At 41.7% G+C, this 20,606-nt stretch overlaps 1 protein-coding gene across 7 annotated transcripts in view; it reads left to right on the forward strand.

Annotated features, from left to right (window-relative positions):
- The first annotated feature begins 277 nt into the window (after positions 1-277).
- The window catches only part of ZMYM2 (zinc finger MYM-type containing 2), an 86,208-nt gene continuing 65,879 nt past the window's right edge, over positions 278-20,606 (forward strand). For 4 of the 7 annotated variants that reach the window (XM_054272347.1, XM_054272353.1, XM_054272352.1 and 1 more), the window contains exons 1-3: positions 278-399; positions 17,259-17,320; positions 19,574-19,694. The gene's annotated coding sequence lies outside the window, so the exon portion shown is untranslated. Of the gene's footprint in view, positions 400-1,435; positions 1,466-15,410; positions 15,432-17,258; positions 17,321-19,573; positions 19,695-20,606 lie in introns of those variants that run through there. The other 3 variants (XM_054272351.1, XM_054272349.1, XM_054272350.1) reach the window with 3 other exon arrangements.

The following is a 20,606-nucleotide window of genomic DNA, read 5'->3' on the forward strand; positions in this document are numbered from 1 at the left end:
GGGGAGCGACAACGCAACCCTGGAGCACGGGTAACGAGCCGGTCGGTGGGCAACGATCCGGGTTCCTCAAACCTGATGGATCAAAGTGGGAAGAACCCCAAGCATGGCCAGGAGGAAGATTGGCAGTTTATAGGGTCAACCGGCTGCGGGCGGCTCTGATGGATGGGCGGCGCACCCACTCGGCTAGCCCAGCGCCAGAGCCCGCCCTCTGGGAAAGCCAATGCCGGGGCAGGGAGGCGGATCTCCCCGAGCTCCCTTGGCCCGGTTCCTCCTCCCCTTCGCCAGCAGCTGCGCTTCGCCCGGGACTGGACCGAGTTAGAGTTGAGGCGCCGGAGGAGTAGCGCAGAGTGCGTGCGTCCCCCGCGGGGGGGTTTGTGCCCGCAGGCGGTGGGGAGCCGGGTAAGGCGGGGGCGCGGGGCGCTGCGCCTCACTGGGGCGGGCTGGCGGGGGACTGGCGGCGCTCAGCTGCCCCCAGGGCGGGGATGGGAGAGCAGCCGCCGTGCCTCCCAGCTACCCGGCCGAAGTACCCCGCGGTGTCGCTGCCGTGCCGCCACCTCTGGCGGCAGGGGCGCGGGCGGCACCGGGGGCAGTCCCGCGCTTAACCATCGCGCCACGGAGGGGAGCGGTGGGGAAAAATGGGGGGCGCCCGGGGGCAGCCCCGAAGGGGGGGGCAGGGGTATTTGGGGGAAGGGCCGGGTCTGCTCTAGCGCCTCCTATTTTAACTCCCTCCCTTCCCCGCCGGGCCCTCGGCTGTTGTTCTGCCCCGGTGCCTCCCCCACCCACCACCCTCGCAGCCCCCCCCCGCGGGTACCTCCCTCCCCTCCTCTCCCCTCCCCTGCCCGGCGCTCCGCGGCTCCCCTCCCGTATTGTTCGGCTGGGTCCCTCTAATGGCGGACAGGAGGCGGTAGTGCTGCTGGCCGACTGCAGGGGGGCAAACCCGAGACCAGGGGCAACTGCCGCGCCAGCGGGCAGGGAGCGCGGACGCTCGCCCGGCGCCGGGGCCGTGCCGCTGAGGGCCCCGCGGCCCCTCCGGGCGCCGGTTCAGGGCTGATAGGGCAAGTTCGCAGGTAATACTCGCTGTTCCCCGCCGTGGGTGCCACCGCTGCCCTGTCCCCCACACTCGCGGTGAAAGCCCCCAGTGTGGCGGCGCCCGCGAAGGGCTCCTTGTCCCTCCTTCTTTCAGCGGGGACAAGCTGCGTGGGTGTGCCGTGAGGTGTACCCCACCGCCCTCGGCGAGGGCAGTGGATTTATTTGTTTGTTTATTTATTTATTTATTTGAAAGATTGCGATTAAAGGGAAGTGGTGAGTGATGCAGGCAGTACCTGCCCTGGCCAGGCGATGGAAACGCTCCTTGGGGGCGCTGCCTGATCCTCGCTGCCCCGTGTTAACCCCGTGTCTTTCCCTTAGGCTCCAGCCCAGTTTGGTGCAGCCTTGGCAGCGACCAACAAGGCGAGGGAGCTCCATTGTGAGTGCTATTTGTGTATCTGTTTCTGCCTTGGCTAGACCTGCTTCCAGCGAGCTTCAACCATTTCCCCCGCCCCGTATTCTCCGGGGGCAGGGGTGAAATGAGGTCCCTCCAGGGATGGGTGGGGAAATTCCTGGGATCAGTAGCTGCTGCCCTGGGGCGAAGCCCCAGTAATGGCTGTGAGGCGGCTCCTCCTCGCGGAGTGGGCGCTGCTGCTGCAGACACCGCTCCTGCAATACCAACTCCGGCAGGCAGAGACGGGCTGCTGCCGCTGCTCACGTTACCCGGCTCGGGAGGGAGGAGGAGGAGGGCATATTTCGGGTGCCCTCTAGAGTTCTGGAGCGTGTATGAAAATCCGTGACAAGACACCTTCAGCCATCTTGAATTTTCTCCCCCCCCATTGCTCGAATCACGTGTCCCCCGTATCATCTCGAAGCTAAGAAGAGGCATGGGAGGTTTAAAATCACCCAGCAGTTGCGATGGAGAAGCGCGCTCCATCGTCTCTTTGTGCATTCACACTGGTTCTCTACACCCGTAGATTTGTTTGGGTGGTTTTGTTGGGTTCCTTGGCTGGGCTTCTGAGCAATCCGCTTTGTCCCTTCCCCAGGAAGCTAGAGGACACTGGGGAAACCCACAGGTTCCCAATAGCGAGCATTTTTGGTGTTTTGTTTGTGTGGGATTTTCAGAGCAGATTTTGATCTCTGTTGGGTGCTAGGTTGGCTTAAGGAGATGCTTGTTGCCAATCCCTGTGGGTACGGCTAGGACGTAACTTGACTCTCTTTCCTGCCCTTGTCAATACTGGGGCTGTTTTTGAGCTGCGTGGGGGATTCCGGGATCGCCAGGTAGCGCAGGGAAGGAGCGGGCGAGGCTGCGGGCGCCCGGGAGAGGCTCGGAGCTGCCGCGGCGGGCCCGGGCGCGGTGCGCGGCCTGCGCCGCCAGAGGCGCCGGCGGGCAGCGCGGCGGCTCCGCTGGGAACGTGCAGCCCGAGAACAAAACAAAAAGGCAGCGCCTCTCTCGCCTTCTGGGTCTCTCGCTTGGGTGCAGCGCGGATTCAGCTGGTGCGGTCTTCCCCACCACTCGTATCTTGAATTTTTTTCCCACTCTCTGTTTCTCTCCCTTGCTGCTTTACGTGGTAGATTTTCCAGATTTGCAGAGCTTGCAACTTTCTTTGTCACTTTTTTGGTGGCTATACAAAGAATGAGTGGTTCGCTGCAAACCTCACTGCTTAGGATGAGGCCATCAGATCTGTATTTGTTCTGGGCATCTAAAATTACGGACCACATCAAAGACTTGTAAGAGTTTACATGGCACGTTTTCTTTAATAAAGTCGTCTGTTGCAATCCTTCACTTGCTACAGCAGTTAAACATTTTTAATTGTAATTTTTTAACTCTTACCAAATCTTGAATGCAAGACTACCATCTAACTTTACTTCTGATTCATTCATTATGCATTCCAGTCTAACAGCTGTTCTGTTTATTTCTGATGATCCTTCATGTCAAAAAAAGTTACTTCTAGGAGCAATCAAGGGAAATGACGCTTTGGAAGGAGGGAGACTGTTCTGTACTGGTGCTAGTTCAACAAAAATTATTGCAGCTTTGTGTGGCTGCTTATGAGAAGATGAGAATACTGCCAAGAACGGCCATATAGCTAAGATTCAGTAGGTCTTTGTAAGACTTAGTAAATGTCTTGCACAAAAGCATCCTGGTAGGTGTCACATTGTCCTCCTCCAGCTGTGAGGATGGTGGTACAGCCTTCTTATGGCATGTGGTAGGACCATGCTGTTCTGGGAGGGAATGTATGTGGTGCTTACTGCTGCAAGGTCATCTCTAGCAACCAGACTCATCAGCCATGTTATTTGGTGGTTAAACTAAGTAACTTGTTTTAATAGAAGTCTCTCTTAATTAGAGCAATAAATTCACTTTATTATCTACTAAATTGGCTTTACATTGTTGTTAATAATCCTCTTTGACTTCAAATATATGATTGCATTCTACTGTTGCTTACCCTGTAATAACATGCTAAGAGGGATTTGCATCAGCAAGAATGTCAAAGTGGCAGTGGAAAAATGAAAGCAAGTTTCTCTGTCTTTTGTAGAGCTTGTTCAAGTATGTACAGAGGGATGTGGTACAAAGCTGGTACAATGTCTTCCAGATTTTTGCTGGGGTTGTTTGGTTTGGGTTTTGGTTTTTTTGGTCCTGCAGAAGCGTGAATCGCCTTGTGGTGTTTGAGAAGTTTTCATTTTGGTTTTGAGGACTAAGTACAGAATTACTGAAGTTCTGTCACATTGTTTGAGTTTGTACTCAATTGATGTACCCTGCAACAAAAGCAGTATGGGGGTTCTGTTAAGAACTTGTATCGAGAATTGTTGCTAATGGAAAATTCACTGTTCATGGAGAACTGTTTATTTTTCCATTACAATTAATAATGAACTCAACCAATTTGTGGAAATGGATTGGAATTTGAAGTTCACAAGAGTTCAAAAGACTGCTCAGGTGTCCAGTGTGAGAAGTTTAAGGTAATACTTGCCTCATGAGGGCCTTAAAAGCCCCCTGTGTTGCAGTGGAGTTCTGTGTCCGCTGAAATTGTGTTCAACTCTAGAGCTGGAAGTGTTTTCTTCTCAACTTCTTAACTTGGTTTCAGTGGTTTAATCTTAGTAGTTGAATGCTCTTGTGGCTAAGTGCATTGCTTGCTTACACGTTAATGTTCAGACGAAGCTTAGCTTGTATTCCATATTTATAGCTTGCCCTATGTGCTGCTGGCTTTTATGGCTGGCAGTACATGCCAACTTGATGTATGAATAATTTACTCAATTTAGATGCTACTATTTACCTTCTTCATTTTGTACCAAGATTTGCAAGTTTGTCAGATAGTGTTTTGTACTTCTAAGAGAAATTTTTGGTAGAGGGAAGAAGTTGAGACTTCTGGAATGCAGTTGCATGTAATGGCCTCTTCAGCTGGGACTTTCACTGTATTGATTTTATATCATAGTTTTTCAGCTGCACAGTGAATTATCCCAGCTCTCCTGTGTTGCCCATGTTGTGTGTATTGGTGTAAATGCACTTTATTGGGACTATTCATCCTGCCACCTATTTTTGGAGAGAAGTGCTGATTCATGTCTGACTGTTCTCAGGTGTTTTTGTGGTTTCTAATGCGCAGTCAAGCTTTGCATCTTTGCTGTCATGTGAATCTCCATCCCTTACCCCCTGCTCAGATGGTTAAGCAGCATTCATTGCTGCTGTGGTTGGCTCCATTGAATACAATCCTGTGTGTGCCCAGGCGGCCCAGAAGGCCGATAGCATCCTGGCCTGGATCAGCCAGGTGTGGCCAGCAGGAGCAGGGCAGTGACCGTCCCCCTGTACCCAGCACTGCTGAGGCCACAGCTCCAATCCTGTGCTCAGTTCTGGGCCCCTCAGTGCCAGAGAGACATTGAGGGGCTGGAGCGTGTCCAGGGAAGGGCAACGGAGCTGGGGAAGGCTCTGGAGCACAAGTGCTGTGAGGGGCAGCTGAGGGAGCTGGGGGTGTTCAGCCTGGAGAGAAGGAGGCTCAGGGGGCCCTCATCACTCTCTGCAGCTGCCTGACAGGAGGGTGCAGCCAGGTGGGGGTTGGCCTGTTCTTCCTGGTTACAAGTGGCAGGATAAAAAGGCCTCAAGTTTCACCAGGGGAGGTGTACATTAGATGTTGGGGAATTTTTTTTTTCATTGGAAGGGTTGTCAAGCATAGAAGCATGCTGCCCAAGAAAGTGATGGAGTTGCCATCCCTGAAAGAAATTAGAAGATGTGTAAGTGTGAAACGTAGGGACATTGTTTAGTGGTGAACATGGTGATGCCAGTTCAATGGTTGGACTTGATCTCAAGTGTGTCTTCCAGCCTAAATTATTCTATGATTTCAATGTCACTTATTTATACTTAAATGATTTTGACAGTTGAAAACTTTTCCATGAACTTCCAGAAGTTATGAATTTTATATGTGGAACTTTTATGTGTAGAACTTTTATTTTCCACATGTTTTATATGTGGAAATTTTATTCTGTGGAACTCAGTGCCACTAGAGTTCAATAAGACACACACACACACAAAGAGTTTGATTATATGTGTGTGTTTAAGAGAACATCAGCAGTTGTAGTAGATGAGATCAGTGACTGTCCTTTATGGACAGGGTCCACTGAGGGTTTCTTATCCCTTTACCTGCACTATCTCTTGGACTAGACATGTCAATGATGAAAGTTATTTTCTTGATCTGGTTTGCTGTCAGAAGAAAATTATTTCAGTCAATGGTTATAATACAGATTTTATTAGTCCACATAAGTAAAATCTACAGAGATTGGTAATTTTGTCTTCTAGTGACAAGATTGCCACCAACATTTTTTCAAATTGCTCTTGATTCAGAGGGCATTTGCACTTCATAATTTGTTGTCAAGCTTAAATGCTTAATTTTTGTCCATGTTTCCTAAATTTTTTGGGATTAGCTTTACCATAATTTCTTTCTCTGCCCCTTTCTCACCATCAGCTATTGAGAGAATGATCTTGTAGGGATAGCAGAGACTCATTACAGAGGTGGGGTGCAGAAGCAAGTGGTCATTGATCTTAGCAGAGTAGCTGCAATACTGGTTTGAGACACTCAGGTGTTGTCAGTGCTCTGGCCAGCCATACTGAGTGTCAGTAGCACAAGAGGATTTGGGTTGGGTTTGTTTGGGTTTTTTAAGTTTGTCTGAGATGAGACTACTTAATGGTGTTTGCTGTCGTGCAAAACTATGTGTTTGGGTCTCTAAAAAATATAAGGTGTAATATGTTACTCCTTTGTTTAAAAGGTTTATGAACTTTATTGTACAGCTTCTTTAACCCTTACAAGACTATCAGAATCCTTCAGTTAGCATCACTGTAGTTTCCAAAGGCTGTAATAGCGACATTTGTGTCCCTAGTGCTGTACAGAAGTCTGTTCAGGCATAGTCCCTGCTCATCAACTTTACCCTCAACACATGCTAAGCAGGATGTCATCTCAGTTCCACCTTTCCCCCATGGAATAGTTTGTATAATAGCCATGTGTTCTTGGGCACATGCTGCCACATGGGCACTGATGGGGACAAAAGCTGCTTAGACATTTGAACCAGAGCTACTGATGTAACTTCTGCTGGGCCAGATCATTAGGAGAGATGAGTGGCATTATGGAAGTTTGTGTTGTGTTTGTGTTGGTTTCTGCATCTAGTTTCCTCTAATCTTTTACTGTGAAAGATGGTATTGAAGAAGATAGAAAATCATGCACATAGAATTGTATGGGTTATGACAAATTTTACTTATTGAGGGCTGCTTACTGCTCACAGTCAGTCCGAGGAACTTTTGGACTGACTGTGAGCTGTAAGCATGGACATCTTTGTTTTCCTCCTGCAGGCTTTTGTTGGAAGTGTACTGGCATCTTACCTTTCTTTAGGCTCTTCTGTGCAATGCAACCATACTGAACATTAGAAAAGTTAATTCATGTGCGTTAACTCATAATGCAGCTGTGCTTTTTTTACTTTTGCTTTTTGTTTTCCTCTCTCCTTGAAAGTAGCCTTGGTGAAAACCTTACTTCTTTTTGCAATTCCTTTTCCTTAGATCTGTGTAAGATCATTCCAGCTTGGTATTTACTCCTAGTACTACGTCAGATTTCTCTAAAAGACATTTTGTTCATCTCATTCATAAACTCAGCTGTCATGCCTGTATGGATGACCTTCAAGTCACACTCTCTTCGAGACTTGCTGCCCTCTAAACTAGCTAAATCTCTGCGTGTGCTTTTGGCTTCTCTTTGTGGATGTCTGACCTTTAGCGGGGGCTGCTATTGCAAAGGAAAACTCTCTGTGCTGTTGCTTGTAGACAGCAGTGTCATGAGATCTTTGGGTCTAGCCCTGGTTTTAGACACAGCACACACTCCTCTAAGAGAGACTGTAGATTTCTCCCACGTATTAAGTGGTGTCTTAACAGTTCATCAGCAATTAGGTGTTTGTTATTTAGTTGTGTTAAAAAATCACATGAGTACAAGATCATGCCTTTGACCTCTGTATCGTGTGGTAACAATTTTTCTTAACACATGTGATAAAAATGGTACTGCTCTGTTGATAGGAACTCAAAATCTTATACCAGAGTGCTTTCCTGAACTTCTCTTTTGACTATCCAGTCTTTTTGCCTTTTGCATTTTATGGTGGTAAAACCAAGGGGTTTTACTTACCTTTAATCTAATGTTGGGATTTAACTGTGAAGGGTACTATCTGTTTTTTGTTGTTAATGAGGTTGTAAGAGCTGTTTAGGAAGTGACATCATGGGCAGTTAAACAATTTCATTCATTCTCCTGTGATGCTCCTCATGCTTGGGGAAGTTCTGCATGTGCACCCTTACAAGCAAGCCAGTTGCAACCTGTTAATGCAAAAGAACCTGACTTTAGGAAATAAAGCCTACTGAAAACAAACCCCAACCACCACCTTTCCTGTCACCCTGGGACTCAAACACACCATCCTTAGAACAAGAGCTAATCATAACCATTGTTTATGGTGGTGCTGTTTCCTTGTATTCTCATTTTTGTCTCTCTCCATCTGTTGCCCCTTATGTTTAGATTGTTTGCTCTTTGAACAGTTTTACTCTATGTTTGCACAGTGGCTAGCATGATGTGGTCTACAGCTTTGGCTCCTGGGTGTCTGTGATAACAGTTGTGGTCTAGGGGTGTGGTATTGGTGTCTTTTTTTTCTTTTTGTGTGTGTGTATGGAGAAGGGAAGAAGACCTAGTGTTCTCTTTTACCTGAGCTAATGCCATCGTTTTGTTTGAGCAACAATTAATTGCTAATATACCAATCTGTAAGTGTTTAAGAATTCTTATTAAGCTGGCAGAATTTACCAGACATCTTTCGAGTTTATAACCAGTGCTTGCATATGTGCGTATTTGGGATTTTGTTTATTATAATAATTATTAGTAGTAGCAGTAGTTTTTCTTTTAAGGGTGGTTATGTTTTTTGGGAAAAAAAAAAGTAAATTCAGGAAATGTTTTGTTCTCATAGGTTCTCATTCCTCATTAAGGAAGCCAAGTAGTATCTAGAGGGGCCAAGCAAGAAGTCCTTTGTACTCCATGTAGTAAAAAAAGCAATCACAATTTGGAAATGAAGGAAAATGGAGAGCACAACAAAGGTGATTTGTTTTTTGCCAGAAGCAAAAGTTGAAAGTTGAATATTTGCCATCGTCACTGTGTTTGGCCATTGTTATGTATACTTCTATCCAAAGAATCAGCAAATAGAAATACTGAGATGGTCTGACTAATACTGTGTATAGTACAGTACTGATCTGAACTAAATTCAACTAAATTTGATTACTAAAAATACTTTTTTTAGTAATTTAAAAGAAGCATAACACAAGAAGATACACAAGAAATGTTTGGAGAACATACACAAGAATTACTTAAGAAGGTCTGTTCCTCAATAAAAGAGAATCGATTACAGTGTGACTTAATCCTGCTCTAGCAAAGATGGTGCACCCAATAACGTGGTAGATAAGTGAGTGTGCTTCCTTCATCTCCCTTTCCATCTCCAGTATTAAAGGCTGAATTTCTGAGTGTCAGTTATTGCCTAAGCAGTACAAAATCAAGCAGAAAACAGTGTGTAGCCTTTCAGCAGGTACAAGAAGGTGGAATAGCTTATTGAGGCATCACTTTCTTCTTCTTAGGCAAAAGTTCATAGAGGATTTGAAAAGCTCCCTGCTAGGAAAGTTAATAGTTTTTGGGTTTTTTTCCAAGGCTCAGACTATACTTCCAGTTGCATATGTGGACTCAAAAGATGAAATACTGGCTTAAGACAAATACTACTTTGTATATTTTTCATGGGTTTAAATTGAATGTATATATCCTTGGTTGTATGACCATTTAAACCAAACTAACTTAGGTTTGTCATTGTCCTTTCCTGTTTGTACCAACATCAGCCTTTTCTGGCTTTTTTGATTGTTTTATGTTTTTAATTTTGGGAGTCAATTTAGGTCCATGAATCATCACAATGAGATTTGGGGGTGAGCAGCTGTGTAGGTGTAGAGTATTTGCTCTGATTTTCTTTGTGTTTCCACTTTCTACCATCTTAGCTCCCATGATGGACTGGCTGTTAGAATCCTTAAACAGCTAGGGAGAAAGGAGAAAGTAATAGGAATTCAAAACCACAGTAGTCCTGTCCAGGACTGGATGTGGTTTGTAGTTGTGGAACCGTGGCCTTAACAAATACTGCATGCATCTTACTTAAAAATAAGACTACCTTTTACACTTTAGAACAGTTGGATAACCTGGAGTCTTGATTGCATAATGTAACTTGCAGCCAGCCAGCCAGTGCAGCTGTGAAAACCTATCATACTTGCCTTGCTGACCAGATCTATTCTTGCCTTGGATTCTGTTTCCCGTCAACCTTACCTCATATGGAGCTTTAACTGTTTTGTGGCTGGTTTTTTAGTTTGATTTTCTCCCACTTCTTTTTCTGTCTCATTTTGTTTTTGTGGTGATAAGTTTTTCTTTCTTTTGTTACACTGTAGCTTCATTGTCTGTTTACTTGGTCTTAGTCTACATGGGTTTCCCTCTTACATATAGCATATTTACTTAGTCTTTTAAATTCAGTTTTCTTTGTTCTGAATTACTTGATGCGTTGAATACTAATCACTGCAAGTAAATTTTGTTGAAGAAGCTTGTCCATACCAGGCCCAAAATACTAGGTTGTTAGCCAATACTTGATTATTTCTCAGGGATAAAAATTCTGTTTGAGGCTATTAGCTAATGCTGTTTATGCTAAAGGCAAAGAAAATGGCCTGTCTGCAAACTTGTTCATTTGCAGACTTTGGCATGACAGTTGTTCCTCTTTCTAAGCATATGCAAAAATAAAGTATTTTAGAAGCATTAGTCAAAAAGATTTGTGCAGTAAGGCACTGAGAAGTGGTGTGCCATTAGGCATGGTGGATGCTAGTTACCCACACAGAGCTACTTGTTCATGGGTTATACATGATATGAGTGTAGACTGAGTGCTAGTTTAAAATAAAAATTCAAAAATCACAACCAATTAAGAAGAAGCACTAATGAAGAACAGTGTTAAAAGTTTGTATTGTGAGTTAAAATTGTCTGCATTTCCAGAATGTTTGGGAATACTACAGTCTGGGCACTAATAGGATAGAAGACAGCTTTGGCTAGTTCTGGTGAGCAGCAAGTTAAACATGAGTAGTGCACCCTAGCAGGATGAATGTGAACAGAATACTGGATTGAAATCAGCAAGGTGGTAGCCAGCAGTTTAAAGAAAGTGATGGTTCTGCAGTGTCTTATACTGGGAGAACCCATCTACAGTGTTTAGTCTGGTTTTGGTTAGACTCTGTCCTAATGAAGACAGGGATGTTCTGGAGTAAGCCCGGTGTGAGACCAGGGTGATAGAACACATAACAAAGGAAAAGCTGAGAAAGAGAGGTGTGTTCAGTCCAAAGAGAAGGCTGAAGGGACAGGTTACTGCTGTTTTCAACTAATTAGTGGGAAAATAGAAGACAAAGCCAAGCTCTTCTCTGAGAAGAGCTTTTGGTAGAATAGCAGGTAATAGGCATGAGTAACAACAGGGGTAACAGTTGTGCATAGCTAAGATAATTAAACATTGGGAAATTCTTGCTGTTGAGATTTCTTTCTGGTCTCTAGTTACTTGTTCACATTTGGTTGGTTTATATATGATTGGCTGTACATCCAATTTTTTGTAATTTGACAAATTTGAAAGATTGTGTGCTATTTGTGCATACCAGGCTTTTTTTTTAAATGCTAGCAAAAGCTAGGGACTTCATAGATTTGAATTCTCAGTTACTCTTGGCTGCACATGGAGCAATGCAAATTAAGGCATGTTTTTGCAATGTGTGCTGTGAGCCACTGACACCAATGGCCTGTGTTCTATTGCTCAGACCTGACATCTAATTAAATTTACTGTTCCTGGATCTGTTTCTGATCTAGTCATTCAGTATTTGTTTTTCTTATTAAGTGTTGCATTTTTTTAAAGTTAAGATCCATCAAATGACAAGTTGACTCTTTTCATGCTGTATAAATTCCACTTTATTTTTCAGGATTTTACATGTCCTTTTCCTGTGTTCATGTCTCTGGCATAGTGTTTCTCTATTGTTTCTGTATTCCCTTTCCACTTAGCCATCTTTCAAGTCTGTTGCTGTGGTCTAGTGTTGCCTATTTTCTGGAAATAGACACATGTTTGGATAGAAGTAATGGATAAGCATTTTATTGCAGGTCCTTTGTTTTTCTGTTTTGTTTTACCTTTCCGTTCTATTTATAATAAAGGACATCCTTAAGCAGCATCTTACTGCATGAGTAGTAGATAAAATTTACTGTCTACCACATTGCACATAATGGCTTTTAAGGGTAGAAGTGGTGCTGTGCTCTTGCTGATCAGTGTGTTTCCAAGATTAAACAGCCATGAAATACATAGAAAGTGTGCAGATGAGGAGACACATGTCAGTGTGGCTGCCCTAAAACACTGTTGGTCAACTGTCTGATTTTGATTTGCCATGAATACCTATGCCAAGTGCTGCCCATTCTCTGAGTAGCCTTGAGAATTAGTGGTGCTTGTTTTGGATACCCCTTCATAGAATTAAGTTTGAAGTTGACTCTGTATTTTTGTTCTGTTTGTGCATGCAAGGAAGCATTTCTTAGCATTCATTGAGTAGGAAGACTCAAGGAAGAAGCTGTGTTAAGCAAAATTATTCAAATATTCCTGGAAGCATCAGTTGGAAAACAGATGTCAGCATTCACATTGAACAGTGGTGGCTGCAGTTCAATTAAGATGCTCAGAAGATATCACAGTTTGCATGCTTTTGGTAAGCTTTAGCTGTGTGTAAATAGTTAGTCTTGTGAATAAATCTAAAATTTACTGACTTGCTTCAAAATATTTCACTAAGTGGATCTTGCCCTTCTACTGTTCTTAGTTAGTGTCTCTAATGGATTACAGGTCTTTTAGGTCTTGCTTTTTTGTTGAATTCTCTGAAATCTGCGTGACAAACACATTTTGAGTCTTACATCATGACTTTTAGTAAGCTAATTTCTTCAATTCATACAAAAAATCTGAGAAAACAATTAAATTTGAAGCAGCTCCAAACCTACTGGAAAATAAATTCTGAAGTAGTGTCTCAAAACTGAAGTAATGAGATATACCAGGCTTTTGTAATGATGGTACTCAGATGAACAGGTAAATTAGATTTGTGAACCTAAACTTAGTATCCTGTTCCTGAAAGCTTTTACCCTTGTTCTGAAACACCAGCAATATAAATGGGTTTGTGTTAAATGTTATTCAGACACTTTCATGAGTTTGTGTAGTAATTTAAGATCCTTGTTTTACTTTGGTGTTGTGAATATTTGCACTTGAGGTTAGCCCAAAATATGCAAGTATTCCTGTTGAACTCATTACCATGATTTATGTGTGAAACTGGCAGATGAAATAGTTGAGTCATTGTGGCATTAATGTAATGTCTGAGGCTTGCTGAAAGCCTTGCTTGCTTCAAATACACAACTCAGTGTGGCCAGTGGATATACACGTTGTAAAATTCAGCCTGACCTGTTGTCACTGCTTGCTGTGTTGTCAGTGGGCACATGCATGTTGGATTGCTTTATGTGGTAGTTGCTATCAGGGTAGAGCATTTCTGTCTGTGGCCATCAGCTTGTCACGACTGTCCTGTCTGCTGAAATGATCTCTGTGCTGAAGTTAAGAGCTGTGGCACCAACATTGATATGTTCAGGCACAGCTGTAGTGTTCTTGCACAGAAATTTTTCATTTGGGGAACTGATTTGGCTGGAAAGGATTCCAGCAGGAAAGTCTCTTTTGTCTGGTAATGTGTGTGGTTGCAGAAACAGCTGTGACACATGATAGCATAGCAGTGAGGCTGTGGACCTGGTAACTAGGCAGACCTTCAGAAGTGTTTAAACTTTAGTTAGAGGTGTAAAAGTTAACTGTAAATCAGAGCTACCATGTGTCCAAGGCATATCTGAACATAAAAAGCTGATGGCTGAATACCCCTGAGCAAGGCTATAAGGAGGAAAAAAACCACAAACCAAAACAGCCTGTGTGTTGCCTGTGGTAAGAGTTTTATATCTGGTGACTCAGAAGGACCCTGCAACTGCTTTATATCTACCTTGGAGTTGTATTCACATAGGTAGGAGTCTCTTCATACACAGTATACATCATTTACTATGCCCAAATTGAGACTGTAGTGGTAGCATGCAGATTTAGCTTAAAGCTGGCTTAAATTACAGCCCTTTAAAAGTTTTTGGCTACTTGTGCTTTTCTAGCACTTTTCACTTCTTATATGTGGATATAGTTGGTTTACTAGTTTGCTTCAATTGCAGTGAAAAAGTGCTACTTTTAGGTGATTTTAATTGGTTTACTTTGTTTTTGGGGTGAACTGTGGCATACACATTCAGCCAGCCACTGGGTTGATGGTTCATACCCCAAGAAAGCTGTGGTGCATGGGTTGCATCTGGCTGTGTAGGGAATGAGTGTTCCTGAGCTGTAGCAAAACATTAAGCTGGAGAGCTTCTTGATAGCTGCTTTGTAGATTGTCTGTACTGAGCTTGTGATCATCAGACAAAAGCAAAGTCAAGTGATAAGTGATTTTCTGTAATAAGGAGAAGGACTTCAGAAACTAGCAGAATTAAGGAATTAATTGATATTATGATCAAATCAATGTCAGGGTCAGGAAGTGACCATTAGAACTGGATAGCCTCACAAGAACATCAGGACATGTTCAGTAAGGCTCAAACATTATAGCAAAATGTTGAAACCCAAGCCTCTGAAGTCAGCTTCAGAGCCATGGGCTGAAATTTAGATTTTGTGGGTAAATGGGTAGAGTTTCCATGAGGCTAGTGATATTTCTTTTGTATGTAAGAAGATTATTGTTGCTCTCCTATGTTAGGGTAATTGCTGTACTAGGCAGATAGACAATTGGGTAACTTGGTTGCAGCAGGGATGTGTAGGAATAGAAGCTTTTCAGTTAAAGGCTGATTTTTCTGCAGGTGTATTCTGGTTTTCAGCTGGCTGGCCAAAAGTTTTGTAGTTTCCTTTGAACCACTGTGTTTTAAGATATCAGTGCATTTATTTCATGTTTGCCCAATCCCTGTTTGAACTGGTTGCATTTCTAACCTCTGTAGCCTTCTACAGCAGCGACTCTCCCAATCAGCAAAATGTTTTCATGCACAATAGATGATTAAAGCTTCTTAATGATTTATTTGGCACCTTTTTGTTCTTGCAAAACACTGGGCAGCTCTTATCATCTGTATTTTTTTTTATTCTTTCAGATTTAGGATCTTCCTTGAGTTGTTTTCGTTTCAAAGAGAAGTATTTTCCATGAGTATAAATTGTTCATGTAACTCATCTGTTTCTCCCTTTCTCTGAAAAGTGATCTGAACATCTCACGATAAGCAAGATGCTGGTGAAGTATGTTTGTTTTGTAGTAACAAATGTGCTTTGTTTTATTTGTTTCTTTTTTTCCCCCTCTTTGGTTGTTGATGATTGAGTAGCTTTGATTTGAAAGAGTGAGAAGGTTGCAACTGGGATCTCAAATTATGCGTATTCTTTCCCCCTGTTCATTACCTTGCATTTATCACTGCTGATTTTTCCTGCCACAGTGCTTTACAATCAGTTCATGTTTTCAGCTGCTGTGAATAAGTTTCTATGATTAGGAAGCACTCATTTTGGGAGTCACTATCTCTTGGCTGACTTATATAGGTTGATCTGTGTCATTTTATTTTGGAATCCCTGTCATAACTTGGGGTTGTCTTTATTGTGGTAACAATGAACAACATATGATATTTTTCTCTTTAAATAATTGCAAATCCCCCAGAGAATATCTTCTCAAAATCTTTATTGTAGATAATTTCCACAGCAGTCTTCACTAAGTACAGTGTTTGAGTGCCTTTTGGAAGACTTCAGTGGGATATCCCTATTTAATCAGGGTTGGTCAAAAAGTATGTGAAGCCTTCAATAGATTTTGGCAGTAGTCCTGTGAGACATTACCTTTTCATTTCAAAATTTGTATTACTCTCCTCCCCTATGTTTGGTTTTTTTTGTGTATTTATTCAGTTGTAATTTCTATCAATTTATTTAGTGATAGAGATAGGACTGTAGTCTGAGTAATTGTTCTGCCTTCTGCTTAAGTAATTGGTTGCAGATACTGAAATAAAAAATTGCTGACTGCCTTTAGAAATCTTAAGTGACTTCCACATGGCCCTGGTGATTTGTTCTGAAATCCTCCTCTGTTAGCACTTTGATGCAACATTTTTCCTCTGACCTGACCCGTAGAAAGAGAGCTTAGATATGATCTTCCCTGATCTCTTCCTTACTGAACATCAGTGCAAAGAATTTATTCTGTGTTTTCTGGTTCGGGCTTCATGGATACTCTTTTACTTCAGGAAAATTTTACGGATGGTAAAATTGACAAGAATTGGGATTTTAGACAAACTGTTGCTCTGACATAGGTCTGTAGCCTGTTTCTAACCAAAAGGTGTATGAAATGTATATAAAACATCCCCCCAGTACAATTGCAGCACTTTTTTAGGTCAGGGACTTCCTGATAGTAGTCTCTGTTGGGTATTTAGAGTCTTTTTGGGCTGGTTCTATGCATAAACAGTGAGTTTTTTAAATGACCTTTGTGCTTTCAAGCTTTTTGTTCTAGCTGCTCCATTTCTTCTCCTCCCACCGAGGTTGTTCTTTCTGAAGCCAGATGTTGAAGTAATGAGGTTTTTTGTATTTGTTTTTATTCCCCTGGGAATTGAAATATGCTTTTCTGGAGTGCTGTCTGGATAATCACACCTTGAATGATGTTGTGTGGCCCAGAGTTAAACTAAGATTTGCTTTTTCTTCAGAGAGTTCTCTAGGTGGTTGAAGTTGACTGAGTTGTAAAAATTTTTCCCATCATTCGGTGGTGGGCTGATTTTACTTCCCCCCTGCCCTAGTTTGCACAGCAGTAGTTAAAAGTAGCTAAAACAGTAGTTAAGTAGTTAGGGTGAGTAATTATCTCACCATAGTGAGATAATGGGAATGAGAGTACTTTGCAGTCTCATGCTCATTATCTCACCTATGGTGTCACTGTTGAGTGGAAGTGATTGGTAGTATACCATTAATGGGCTGTTTCTTCTGCTTGGGATGTGGAATTTAAAAGTAGCCCAATACCTATTGAGGTAAATAATTTAGTTATGATACTGTGCTTTCCTAGCAGAAAGTAGTAATCTTTTGCCGAGGCAGATAATTCCCTTTCTTTTTGTTCCAGTATTTGTTTCTTAGGATACGGTCTCCTAAATTTTGTTTATCTGTTCACATCTGAAGATGTCTCAGTTATGCATTATTTCCAAAGTAGTCTTTCAAGTTTTCTTTTTTGTTTTTAGGCTTATAGCATTGATAGGGAAATGTGTACATGGTGCTCCTAGTTTGGATGTCTGTTTTGGTGGAACTGCAGTTTTAGCCAGATTTCAGTGACTCCTCTTGATTTCTGTGTTTTTGCACCAAGGGTGCACAACTGTGACTTTGATCTTCTGTCACCTTCATTCCATATGTTATTAATGGCACTTGGTAAAGGCATTTAAATTCCAGTTTCTGCTTTTGTTAAAGCAGAGTTGATGGGTTTTTTTGAGGTACTGGTACACCTCACCTGGGTTTCTGCAATTCGTGGTAACTTTAACTCTCTTATCATTCATCAGTGGAGTTGACTCTACAAGTATTACTTAAGTGTTTTAAGAGCTGTTGTAGTTGTCATCATTCTGAAGAAGTGCCTACATTTTGTCTCTTATTTCTTCCAGAAATTAAGCCTCGAACAAAGCAATGGAATCGTAATTGATTTCAGCGTGAAGACTTTTAATAGGTGAGTGATGTAGCTTAAATTAAGAGGGACACACAAGGCCTGGTTCAAGGCTGTTGAATTTTGGTAGTGCTTCTGTTTCTGTCCAGATGTGATTTTGGTGTCTATGTACCACAACAAAGCCTTGAGCTTGTTCTTCAGCAGTATTGAAAATGTATTTTCTGCAAACTAAGTTTCGCTATTTTGTGGGTTGTTTTCTTGTTGTTGTTGGTTGGTTGGAATTTTTTGTTTGAGGCGTTTGTTTGTTGGTTTTTTTATGAATTACTGGTTTTGTTGTTGTTGAGTTGGGGTTTTGTTTTGTTGGTTGGGGTTTTTTCTGTTTCAGTTTAGTTTTTTCCCCCTAAATCTCAGCAATTTGTCCAGTGATCAGTCTAACAAATCTCATGAGTTTCTAATAATTGTATTTCTGTTGTAAAGCATCTTTTGCTGTTGCCTGTTTTGAGGTATGAGTTTTTCCCAGTTTTCCATTCTAAACTTTTTTTAAGTCACTTTTTTTTTGGGTAATTTTTCATTTAGAATTACTGACTGTGACATTGACTACGTGGTTTTTATGTTTCTCCTTGCTGTTCTACTTTCAGAAAACAAGCAATCTCATTTTGCACATTTTATGGGTAATTTTGTTGTTGGGAGGTGGGAGTTATTTGCAGGGAAATATATGCAGATTTTGCTTATGACTTTACACTAGTAGTTAAACACAAATTTTTATTTTTTTAATACTTAGCAGTACACCTCATTAAAACCTAGGAGCTTTGTGGACAAAGTAAATAGATTTAGGCAAAAAGATACGTGTTTTGAGTCTTAACTTTGCATGTACTGTTATACAGCCCAAGTCTGTCTTTCTGCTAAGGATTTGTGAAAATAGGAATCACAAAGGTTGAGTCAGGCCTAGGGTGTAGTCTTGGCATGGTGTCATTTTTTCCCTGCTCACATCTGTTCGAGTATGTTTGAAACTTTATTAGAAGCTTTATGGGCTTGTGGTGCTTTTGTCCTTGTAGAAAAAGAAAATATATAGAATAAACCTGTGAAAGTTTAAAAATTAAATTAATTCTTTTCAGCAAAATCTGAGATGCAGAAAAATCTAACTTTAAGTTATTCAGCCCTAGAGGAAAAAGTAAAAGTGAAAGAGAATATTGGATTAAATTAATTTTCAGTGTAACTGACTGATTTCCAGAGATGCACATGCCAACTACATTGATAATACAGTTTTCTTGGTAAGAAACCTTTCATTCCAATTCAGTGTTCCCTTTATTGTGGTTCAAATGCTATTACATCATGGCATTTGTCTGTGAGGCTGACATAGGAAGGAATTTAAAGGTGGTCGCCTGCCTCTCCTCTAGGATTAGTCTGGCTCACAGATTTACTGTTTGGTCCTGGTCCTGCCCTCCCTGCTCCTGCTCAGTTGATGGTCAGCAGGGCTTGAGTAGTGCAAATGTGTAGAAGAATATTTGAGCTTTATTCCTCTGGGCATTTTTACTGTTGGGGGTTTTAAGGGCTGTCCTCAAACAGTAGATAACTACACAAGTTGATGCTCTGTCTTTTAAAAATGCTGCCAAGTCTGGAAAACCTAATGACTGTTATAAAACCTGAAGAATAAATAGATGCTTGAACTTTGAACATTTTCAGTCTCTTGTGAGTGATCACATGTGTTAATACAGGCTACGGATGCCTGAATCTGTGCAAAGTATCACTGCAGTGCATATATACAAGTTGAAGAATATTAGCAGTGTAAGGTTTATATTGCATTGTAGGCCTGATTTTTATGTCCTGTAGTTTTCCTTTTATATTTTAATTTTAGCTTAGTGTATTCTGCTACAGGCAGCAAGGAGGTTGACACAATAAAAATGAAGGAAGTGTAGCTGCCAAGATTTTTTTTCTCAGTTGCTTAGTTTACTTGAATAATTTATTTCCTTAGTATTCTATTACAGATATACTTCTTAATTCTAATGTTTGATTACTCAGTTGCAGTTATGTATGTCTGTCTCTTACCAAACATTGCATATTTTTCCCCTCTATAAAGCCTTCTGGATGTGTAATGTGACAGAGTAGAAGATCTCAGAGTACTGTTGCTGCTTTATTCACAGCAGGGATTGAATAGACTCACTTTCTCCCTTAGTGGAGGATCATGGTGCTAAAGTCAGGTTTGAACTTAAACTGTAAATTTAGAAGAAAGTTGGTGTAAGGAACATAGCTGGCAGATGATGCTTGAGATGAGGAAATAGTTTTGGGTAGCTAATGTTTGTTTTAACCCTGTTTCAGACCACAGTACTTTTGTGAAAGGCAGCAAGTTGGTACAAGAGCAGTTTCCCCACAGGAAAGAAAATAAAAGTGCTTGGAGCAACTTATTAAGGTAAACAGATTGCAGTGGATTTCTGGATGGGTAAGTATAGATGAGCAGGATATTTCTACTTCTTGTATTTACCTTCCTGTAATAAAGGTTTTATAAAAAAGCACAGATAGCTGCTTCTAACCTTCCACACAAACTCAGTGATGTCACAGATCGGTGTTTACTCCAAGACATACCCAAATTATAATTATGTCTGTATTTTTCTTATAGTATTGTATCAAGATCAGTTTAAGTTACTGATCTTTAGTACAGATGTCTTTTAGAGCCATCCTAGGTCTTTTAGCTTTGATTATATCCAGGTTGACTTTTATATTTTTTAATTCATGGTTGAATTGACATTAATGAAGAACAGATTCCCCAAACTGAACAATTACTAAAAGCAAACAGATCTCCCCAGGCAAAGTAGCTGTTGGGAAGTAGCCTGAATAAACACTGCTTACTCTACAAAGTCACTGAAAGTTGCAGGAGCATGAGGTAATAAGTCAGGACTTCAAATGAGCTGCCAGTCTGTAGTGGCTACAAATGAGAGGTTGCTGTCCCCTTTCTGCTGCTCAATAATGTATCTGTTTTTGTCACATGCAAGGGTTTCCTATATATCTCTTCCTTACTTCTTTGTTCCAATCATCTTGTGGCCCCTAAGGAGCTTTGGCACTGTGGGGTTGGGGGAAAATCAGTTGAATGTCAAAGTTGTTAACGTTCCTAATAGGGCCAGAATTTAATAGGAATTCACTTTTTCTTTCTGTGTACCTAACTCTTGACCTTGCTTTGCCGTCTAGCAAATGCAGTGCTAGAAGATAATTGCTTGCATACATGGGGTGGGAAAGGGACTTGAGAGATTGGGATCATTTAATAAATAGCACTGAAAATTCTGTTTCCTGTGTGTAAAAGTATTGATAAAACATTGTGATGTGTAGCGATTGCATATTTTTTGCTAGTCTAGGATTA

Source organism: Melozone crissalis, unplaced genomic scaffold (assembly GCF_028551555.1).
Source record: "Melozone crissalis strain CALT ecotype California unplaced genomic scaffold, PUWL_Pcris_2 ptg000013l_1, whole genome shotgun sequence".
NCBI lineage: Eukaryota > Metazoa > Chordata > Aves > Passeriformes > Passerellidae > Melozone > Melozone crissalis.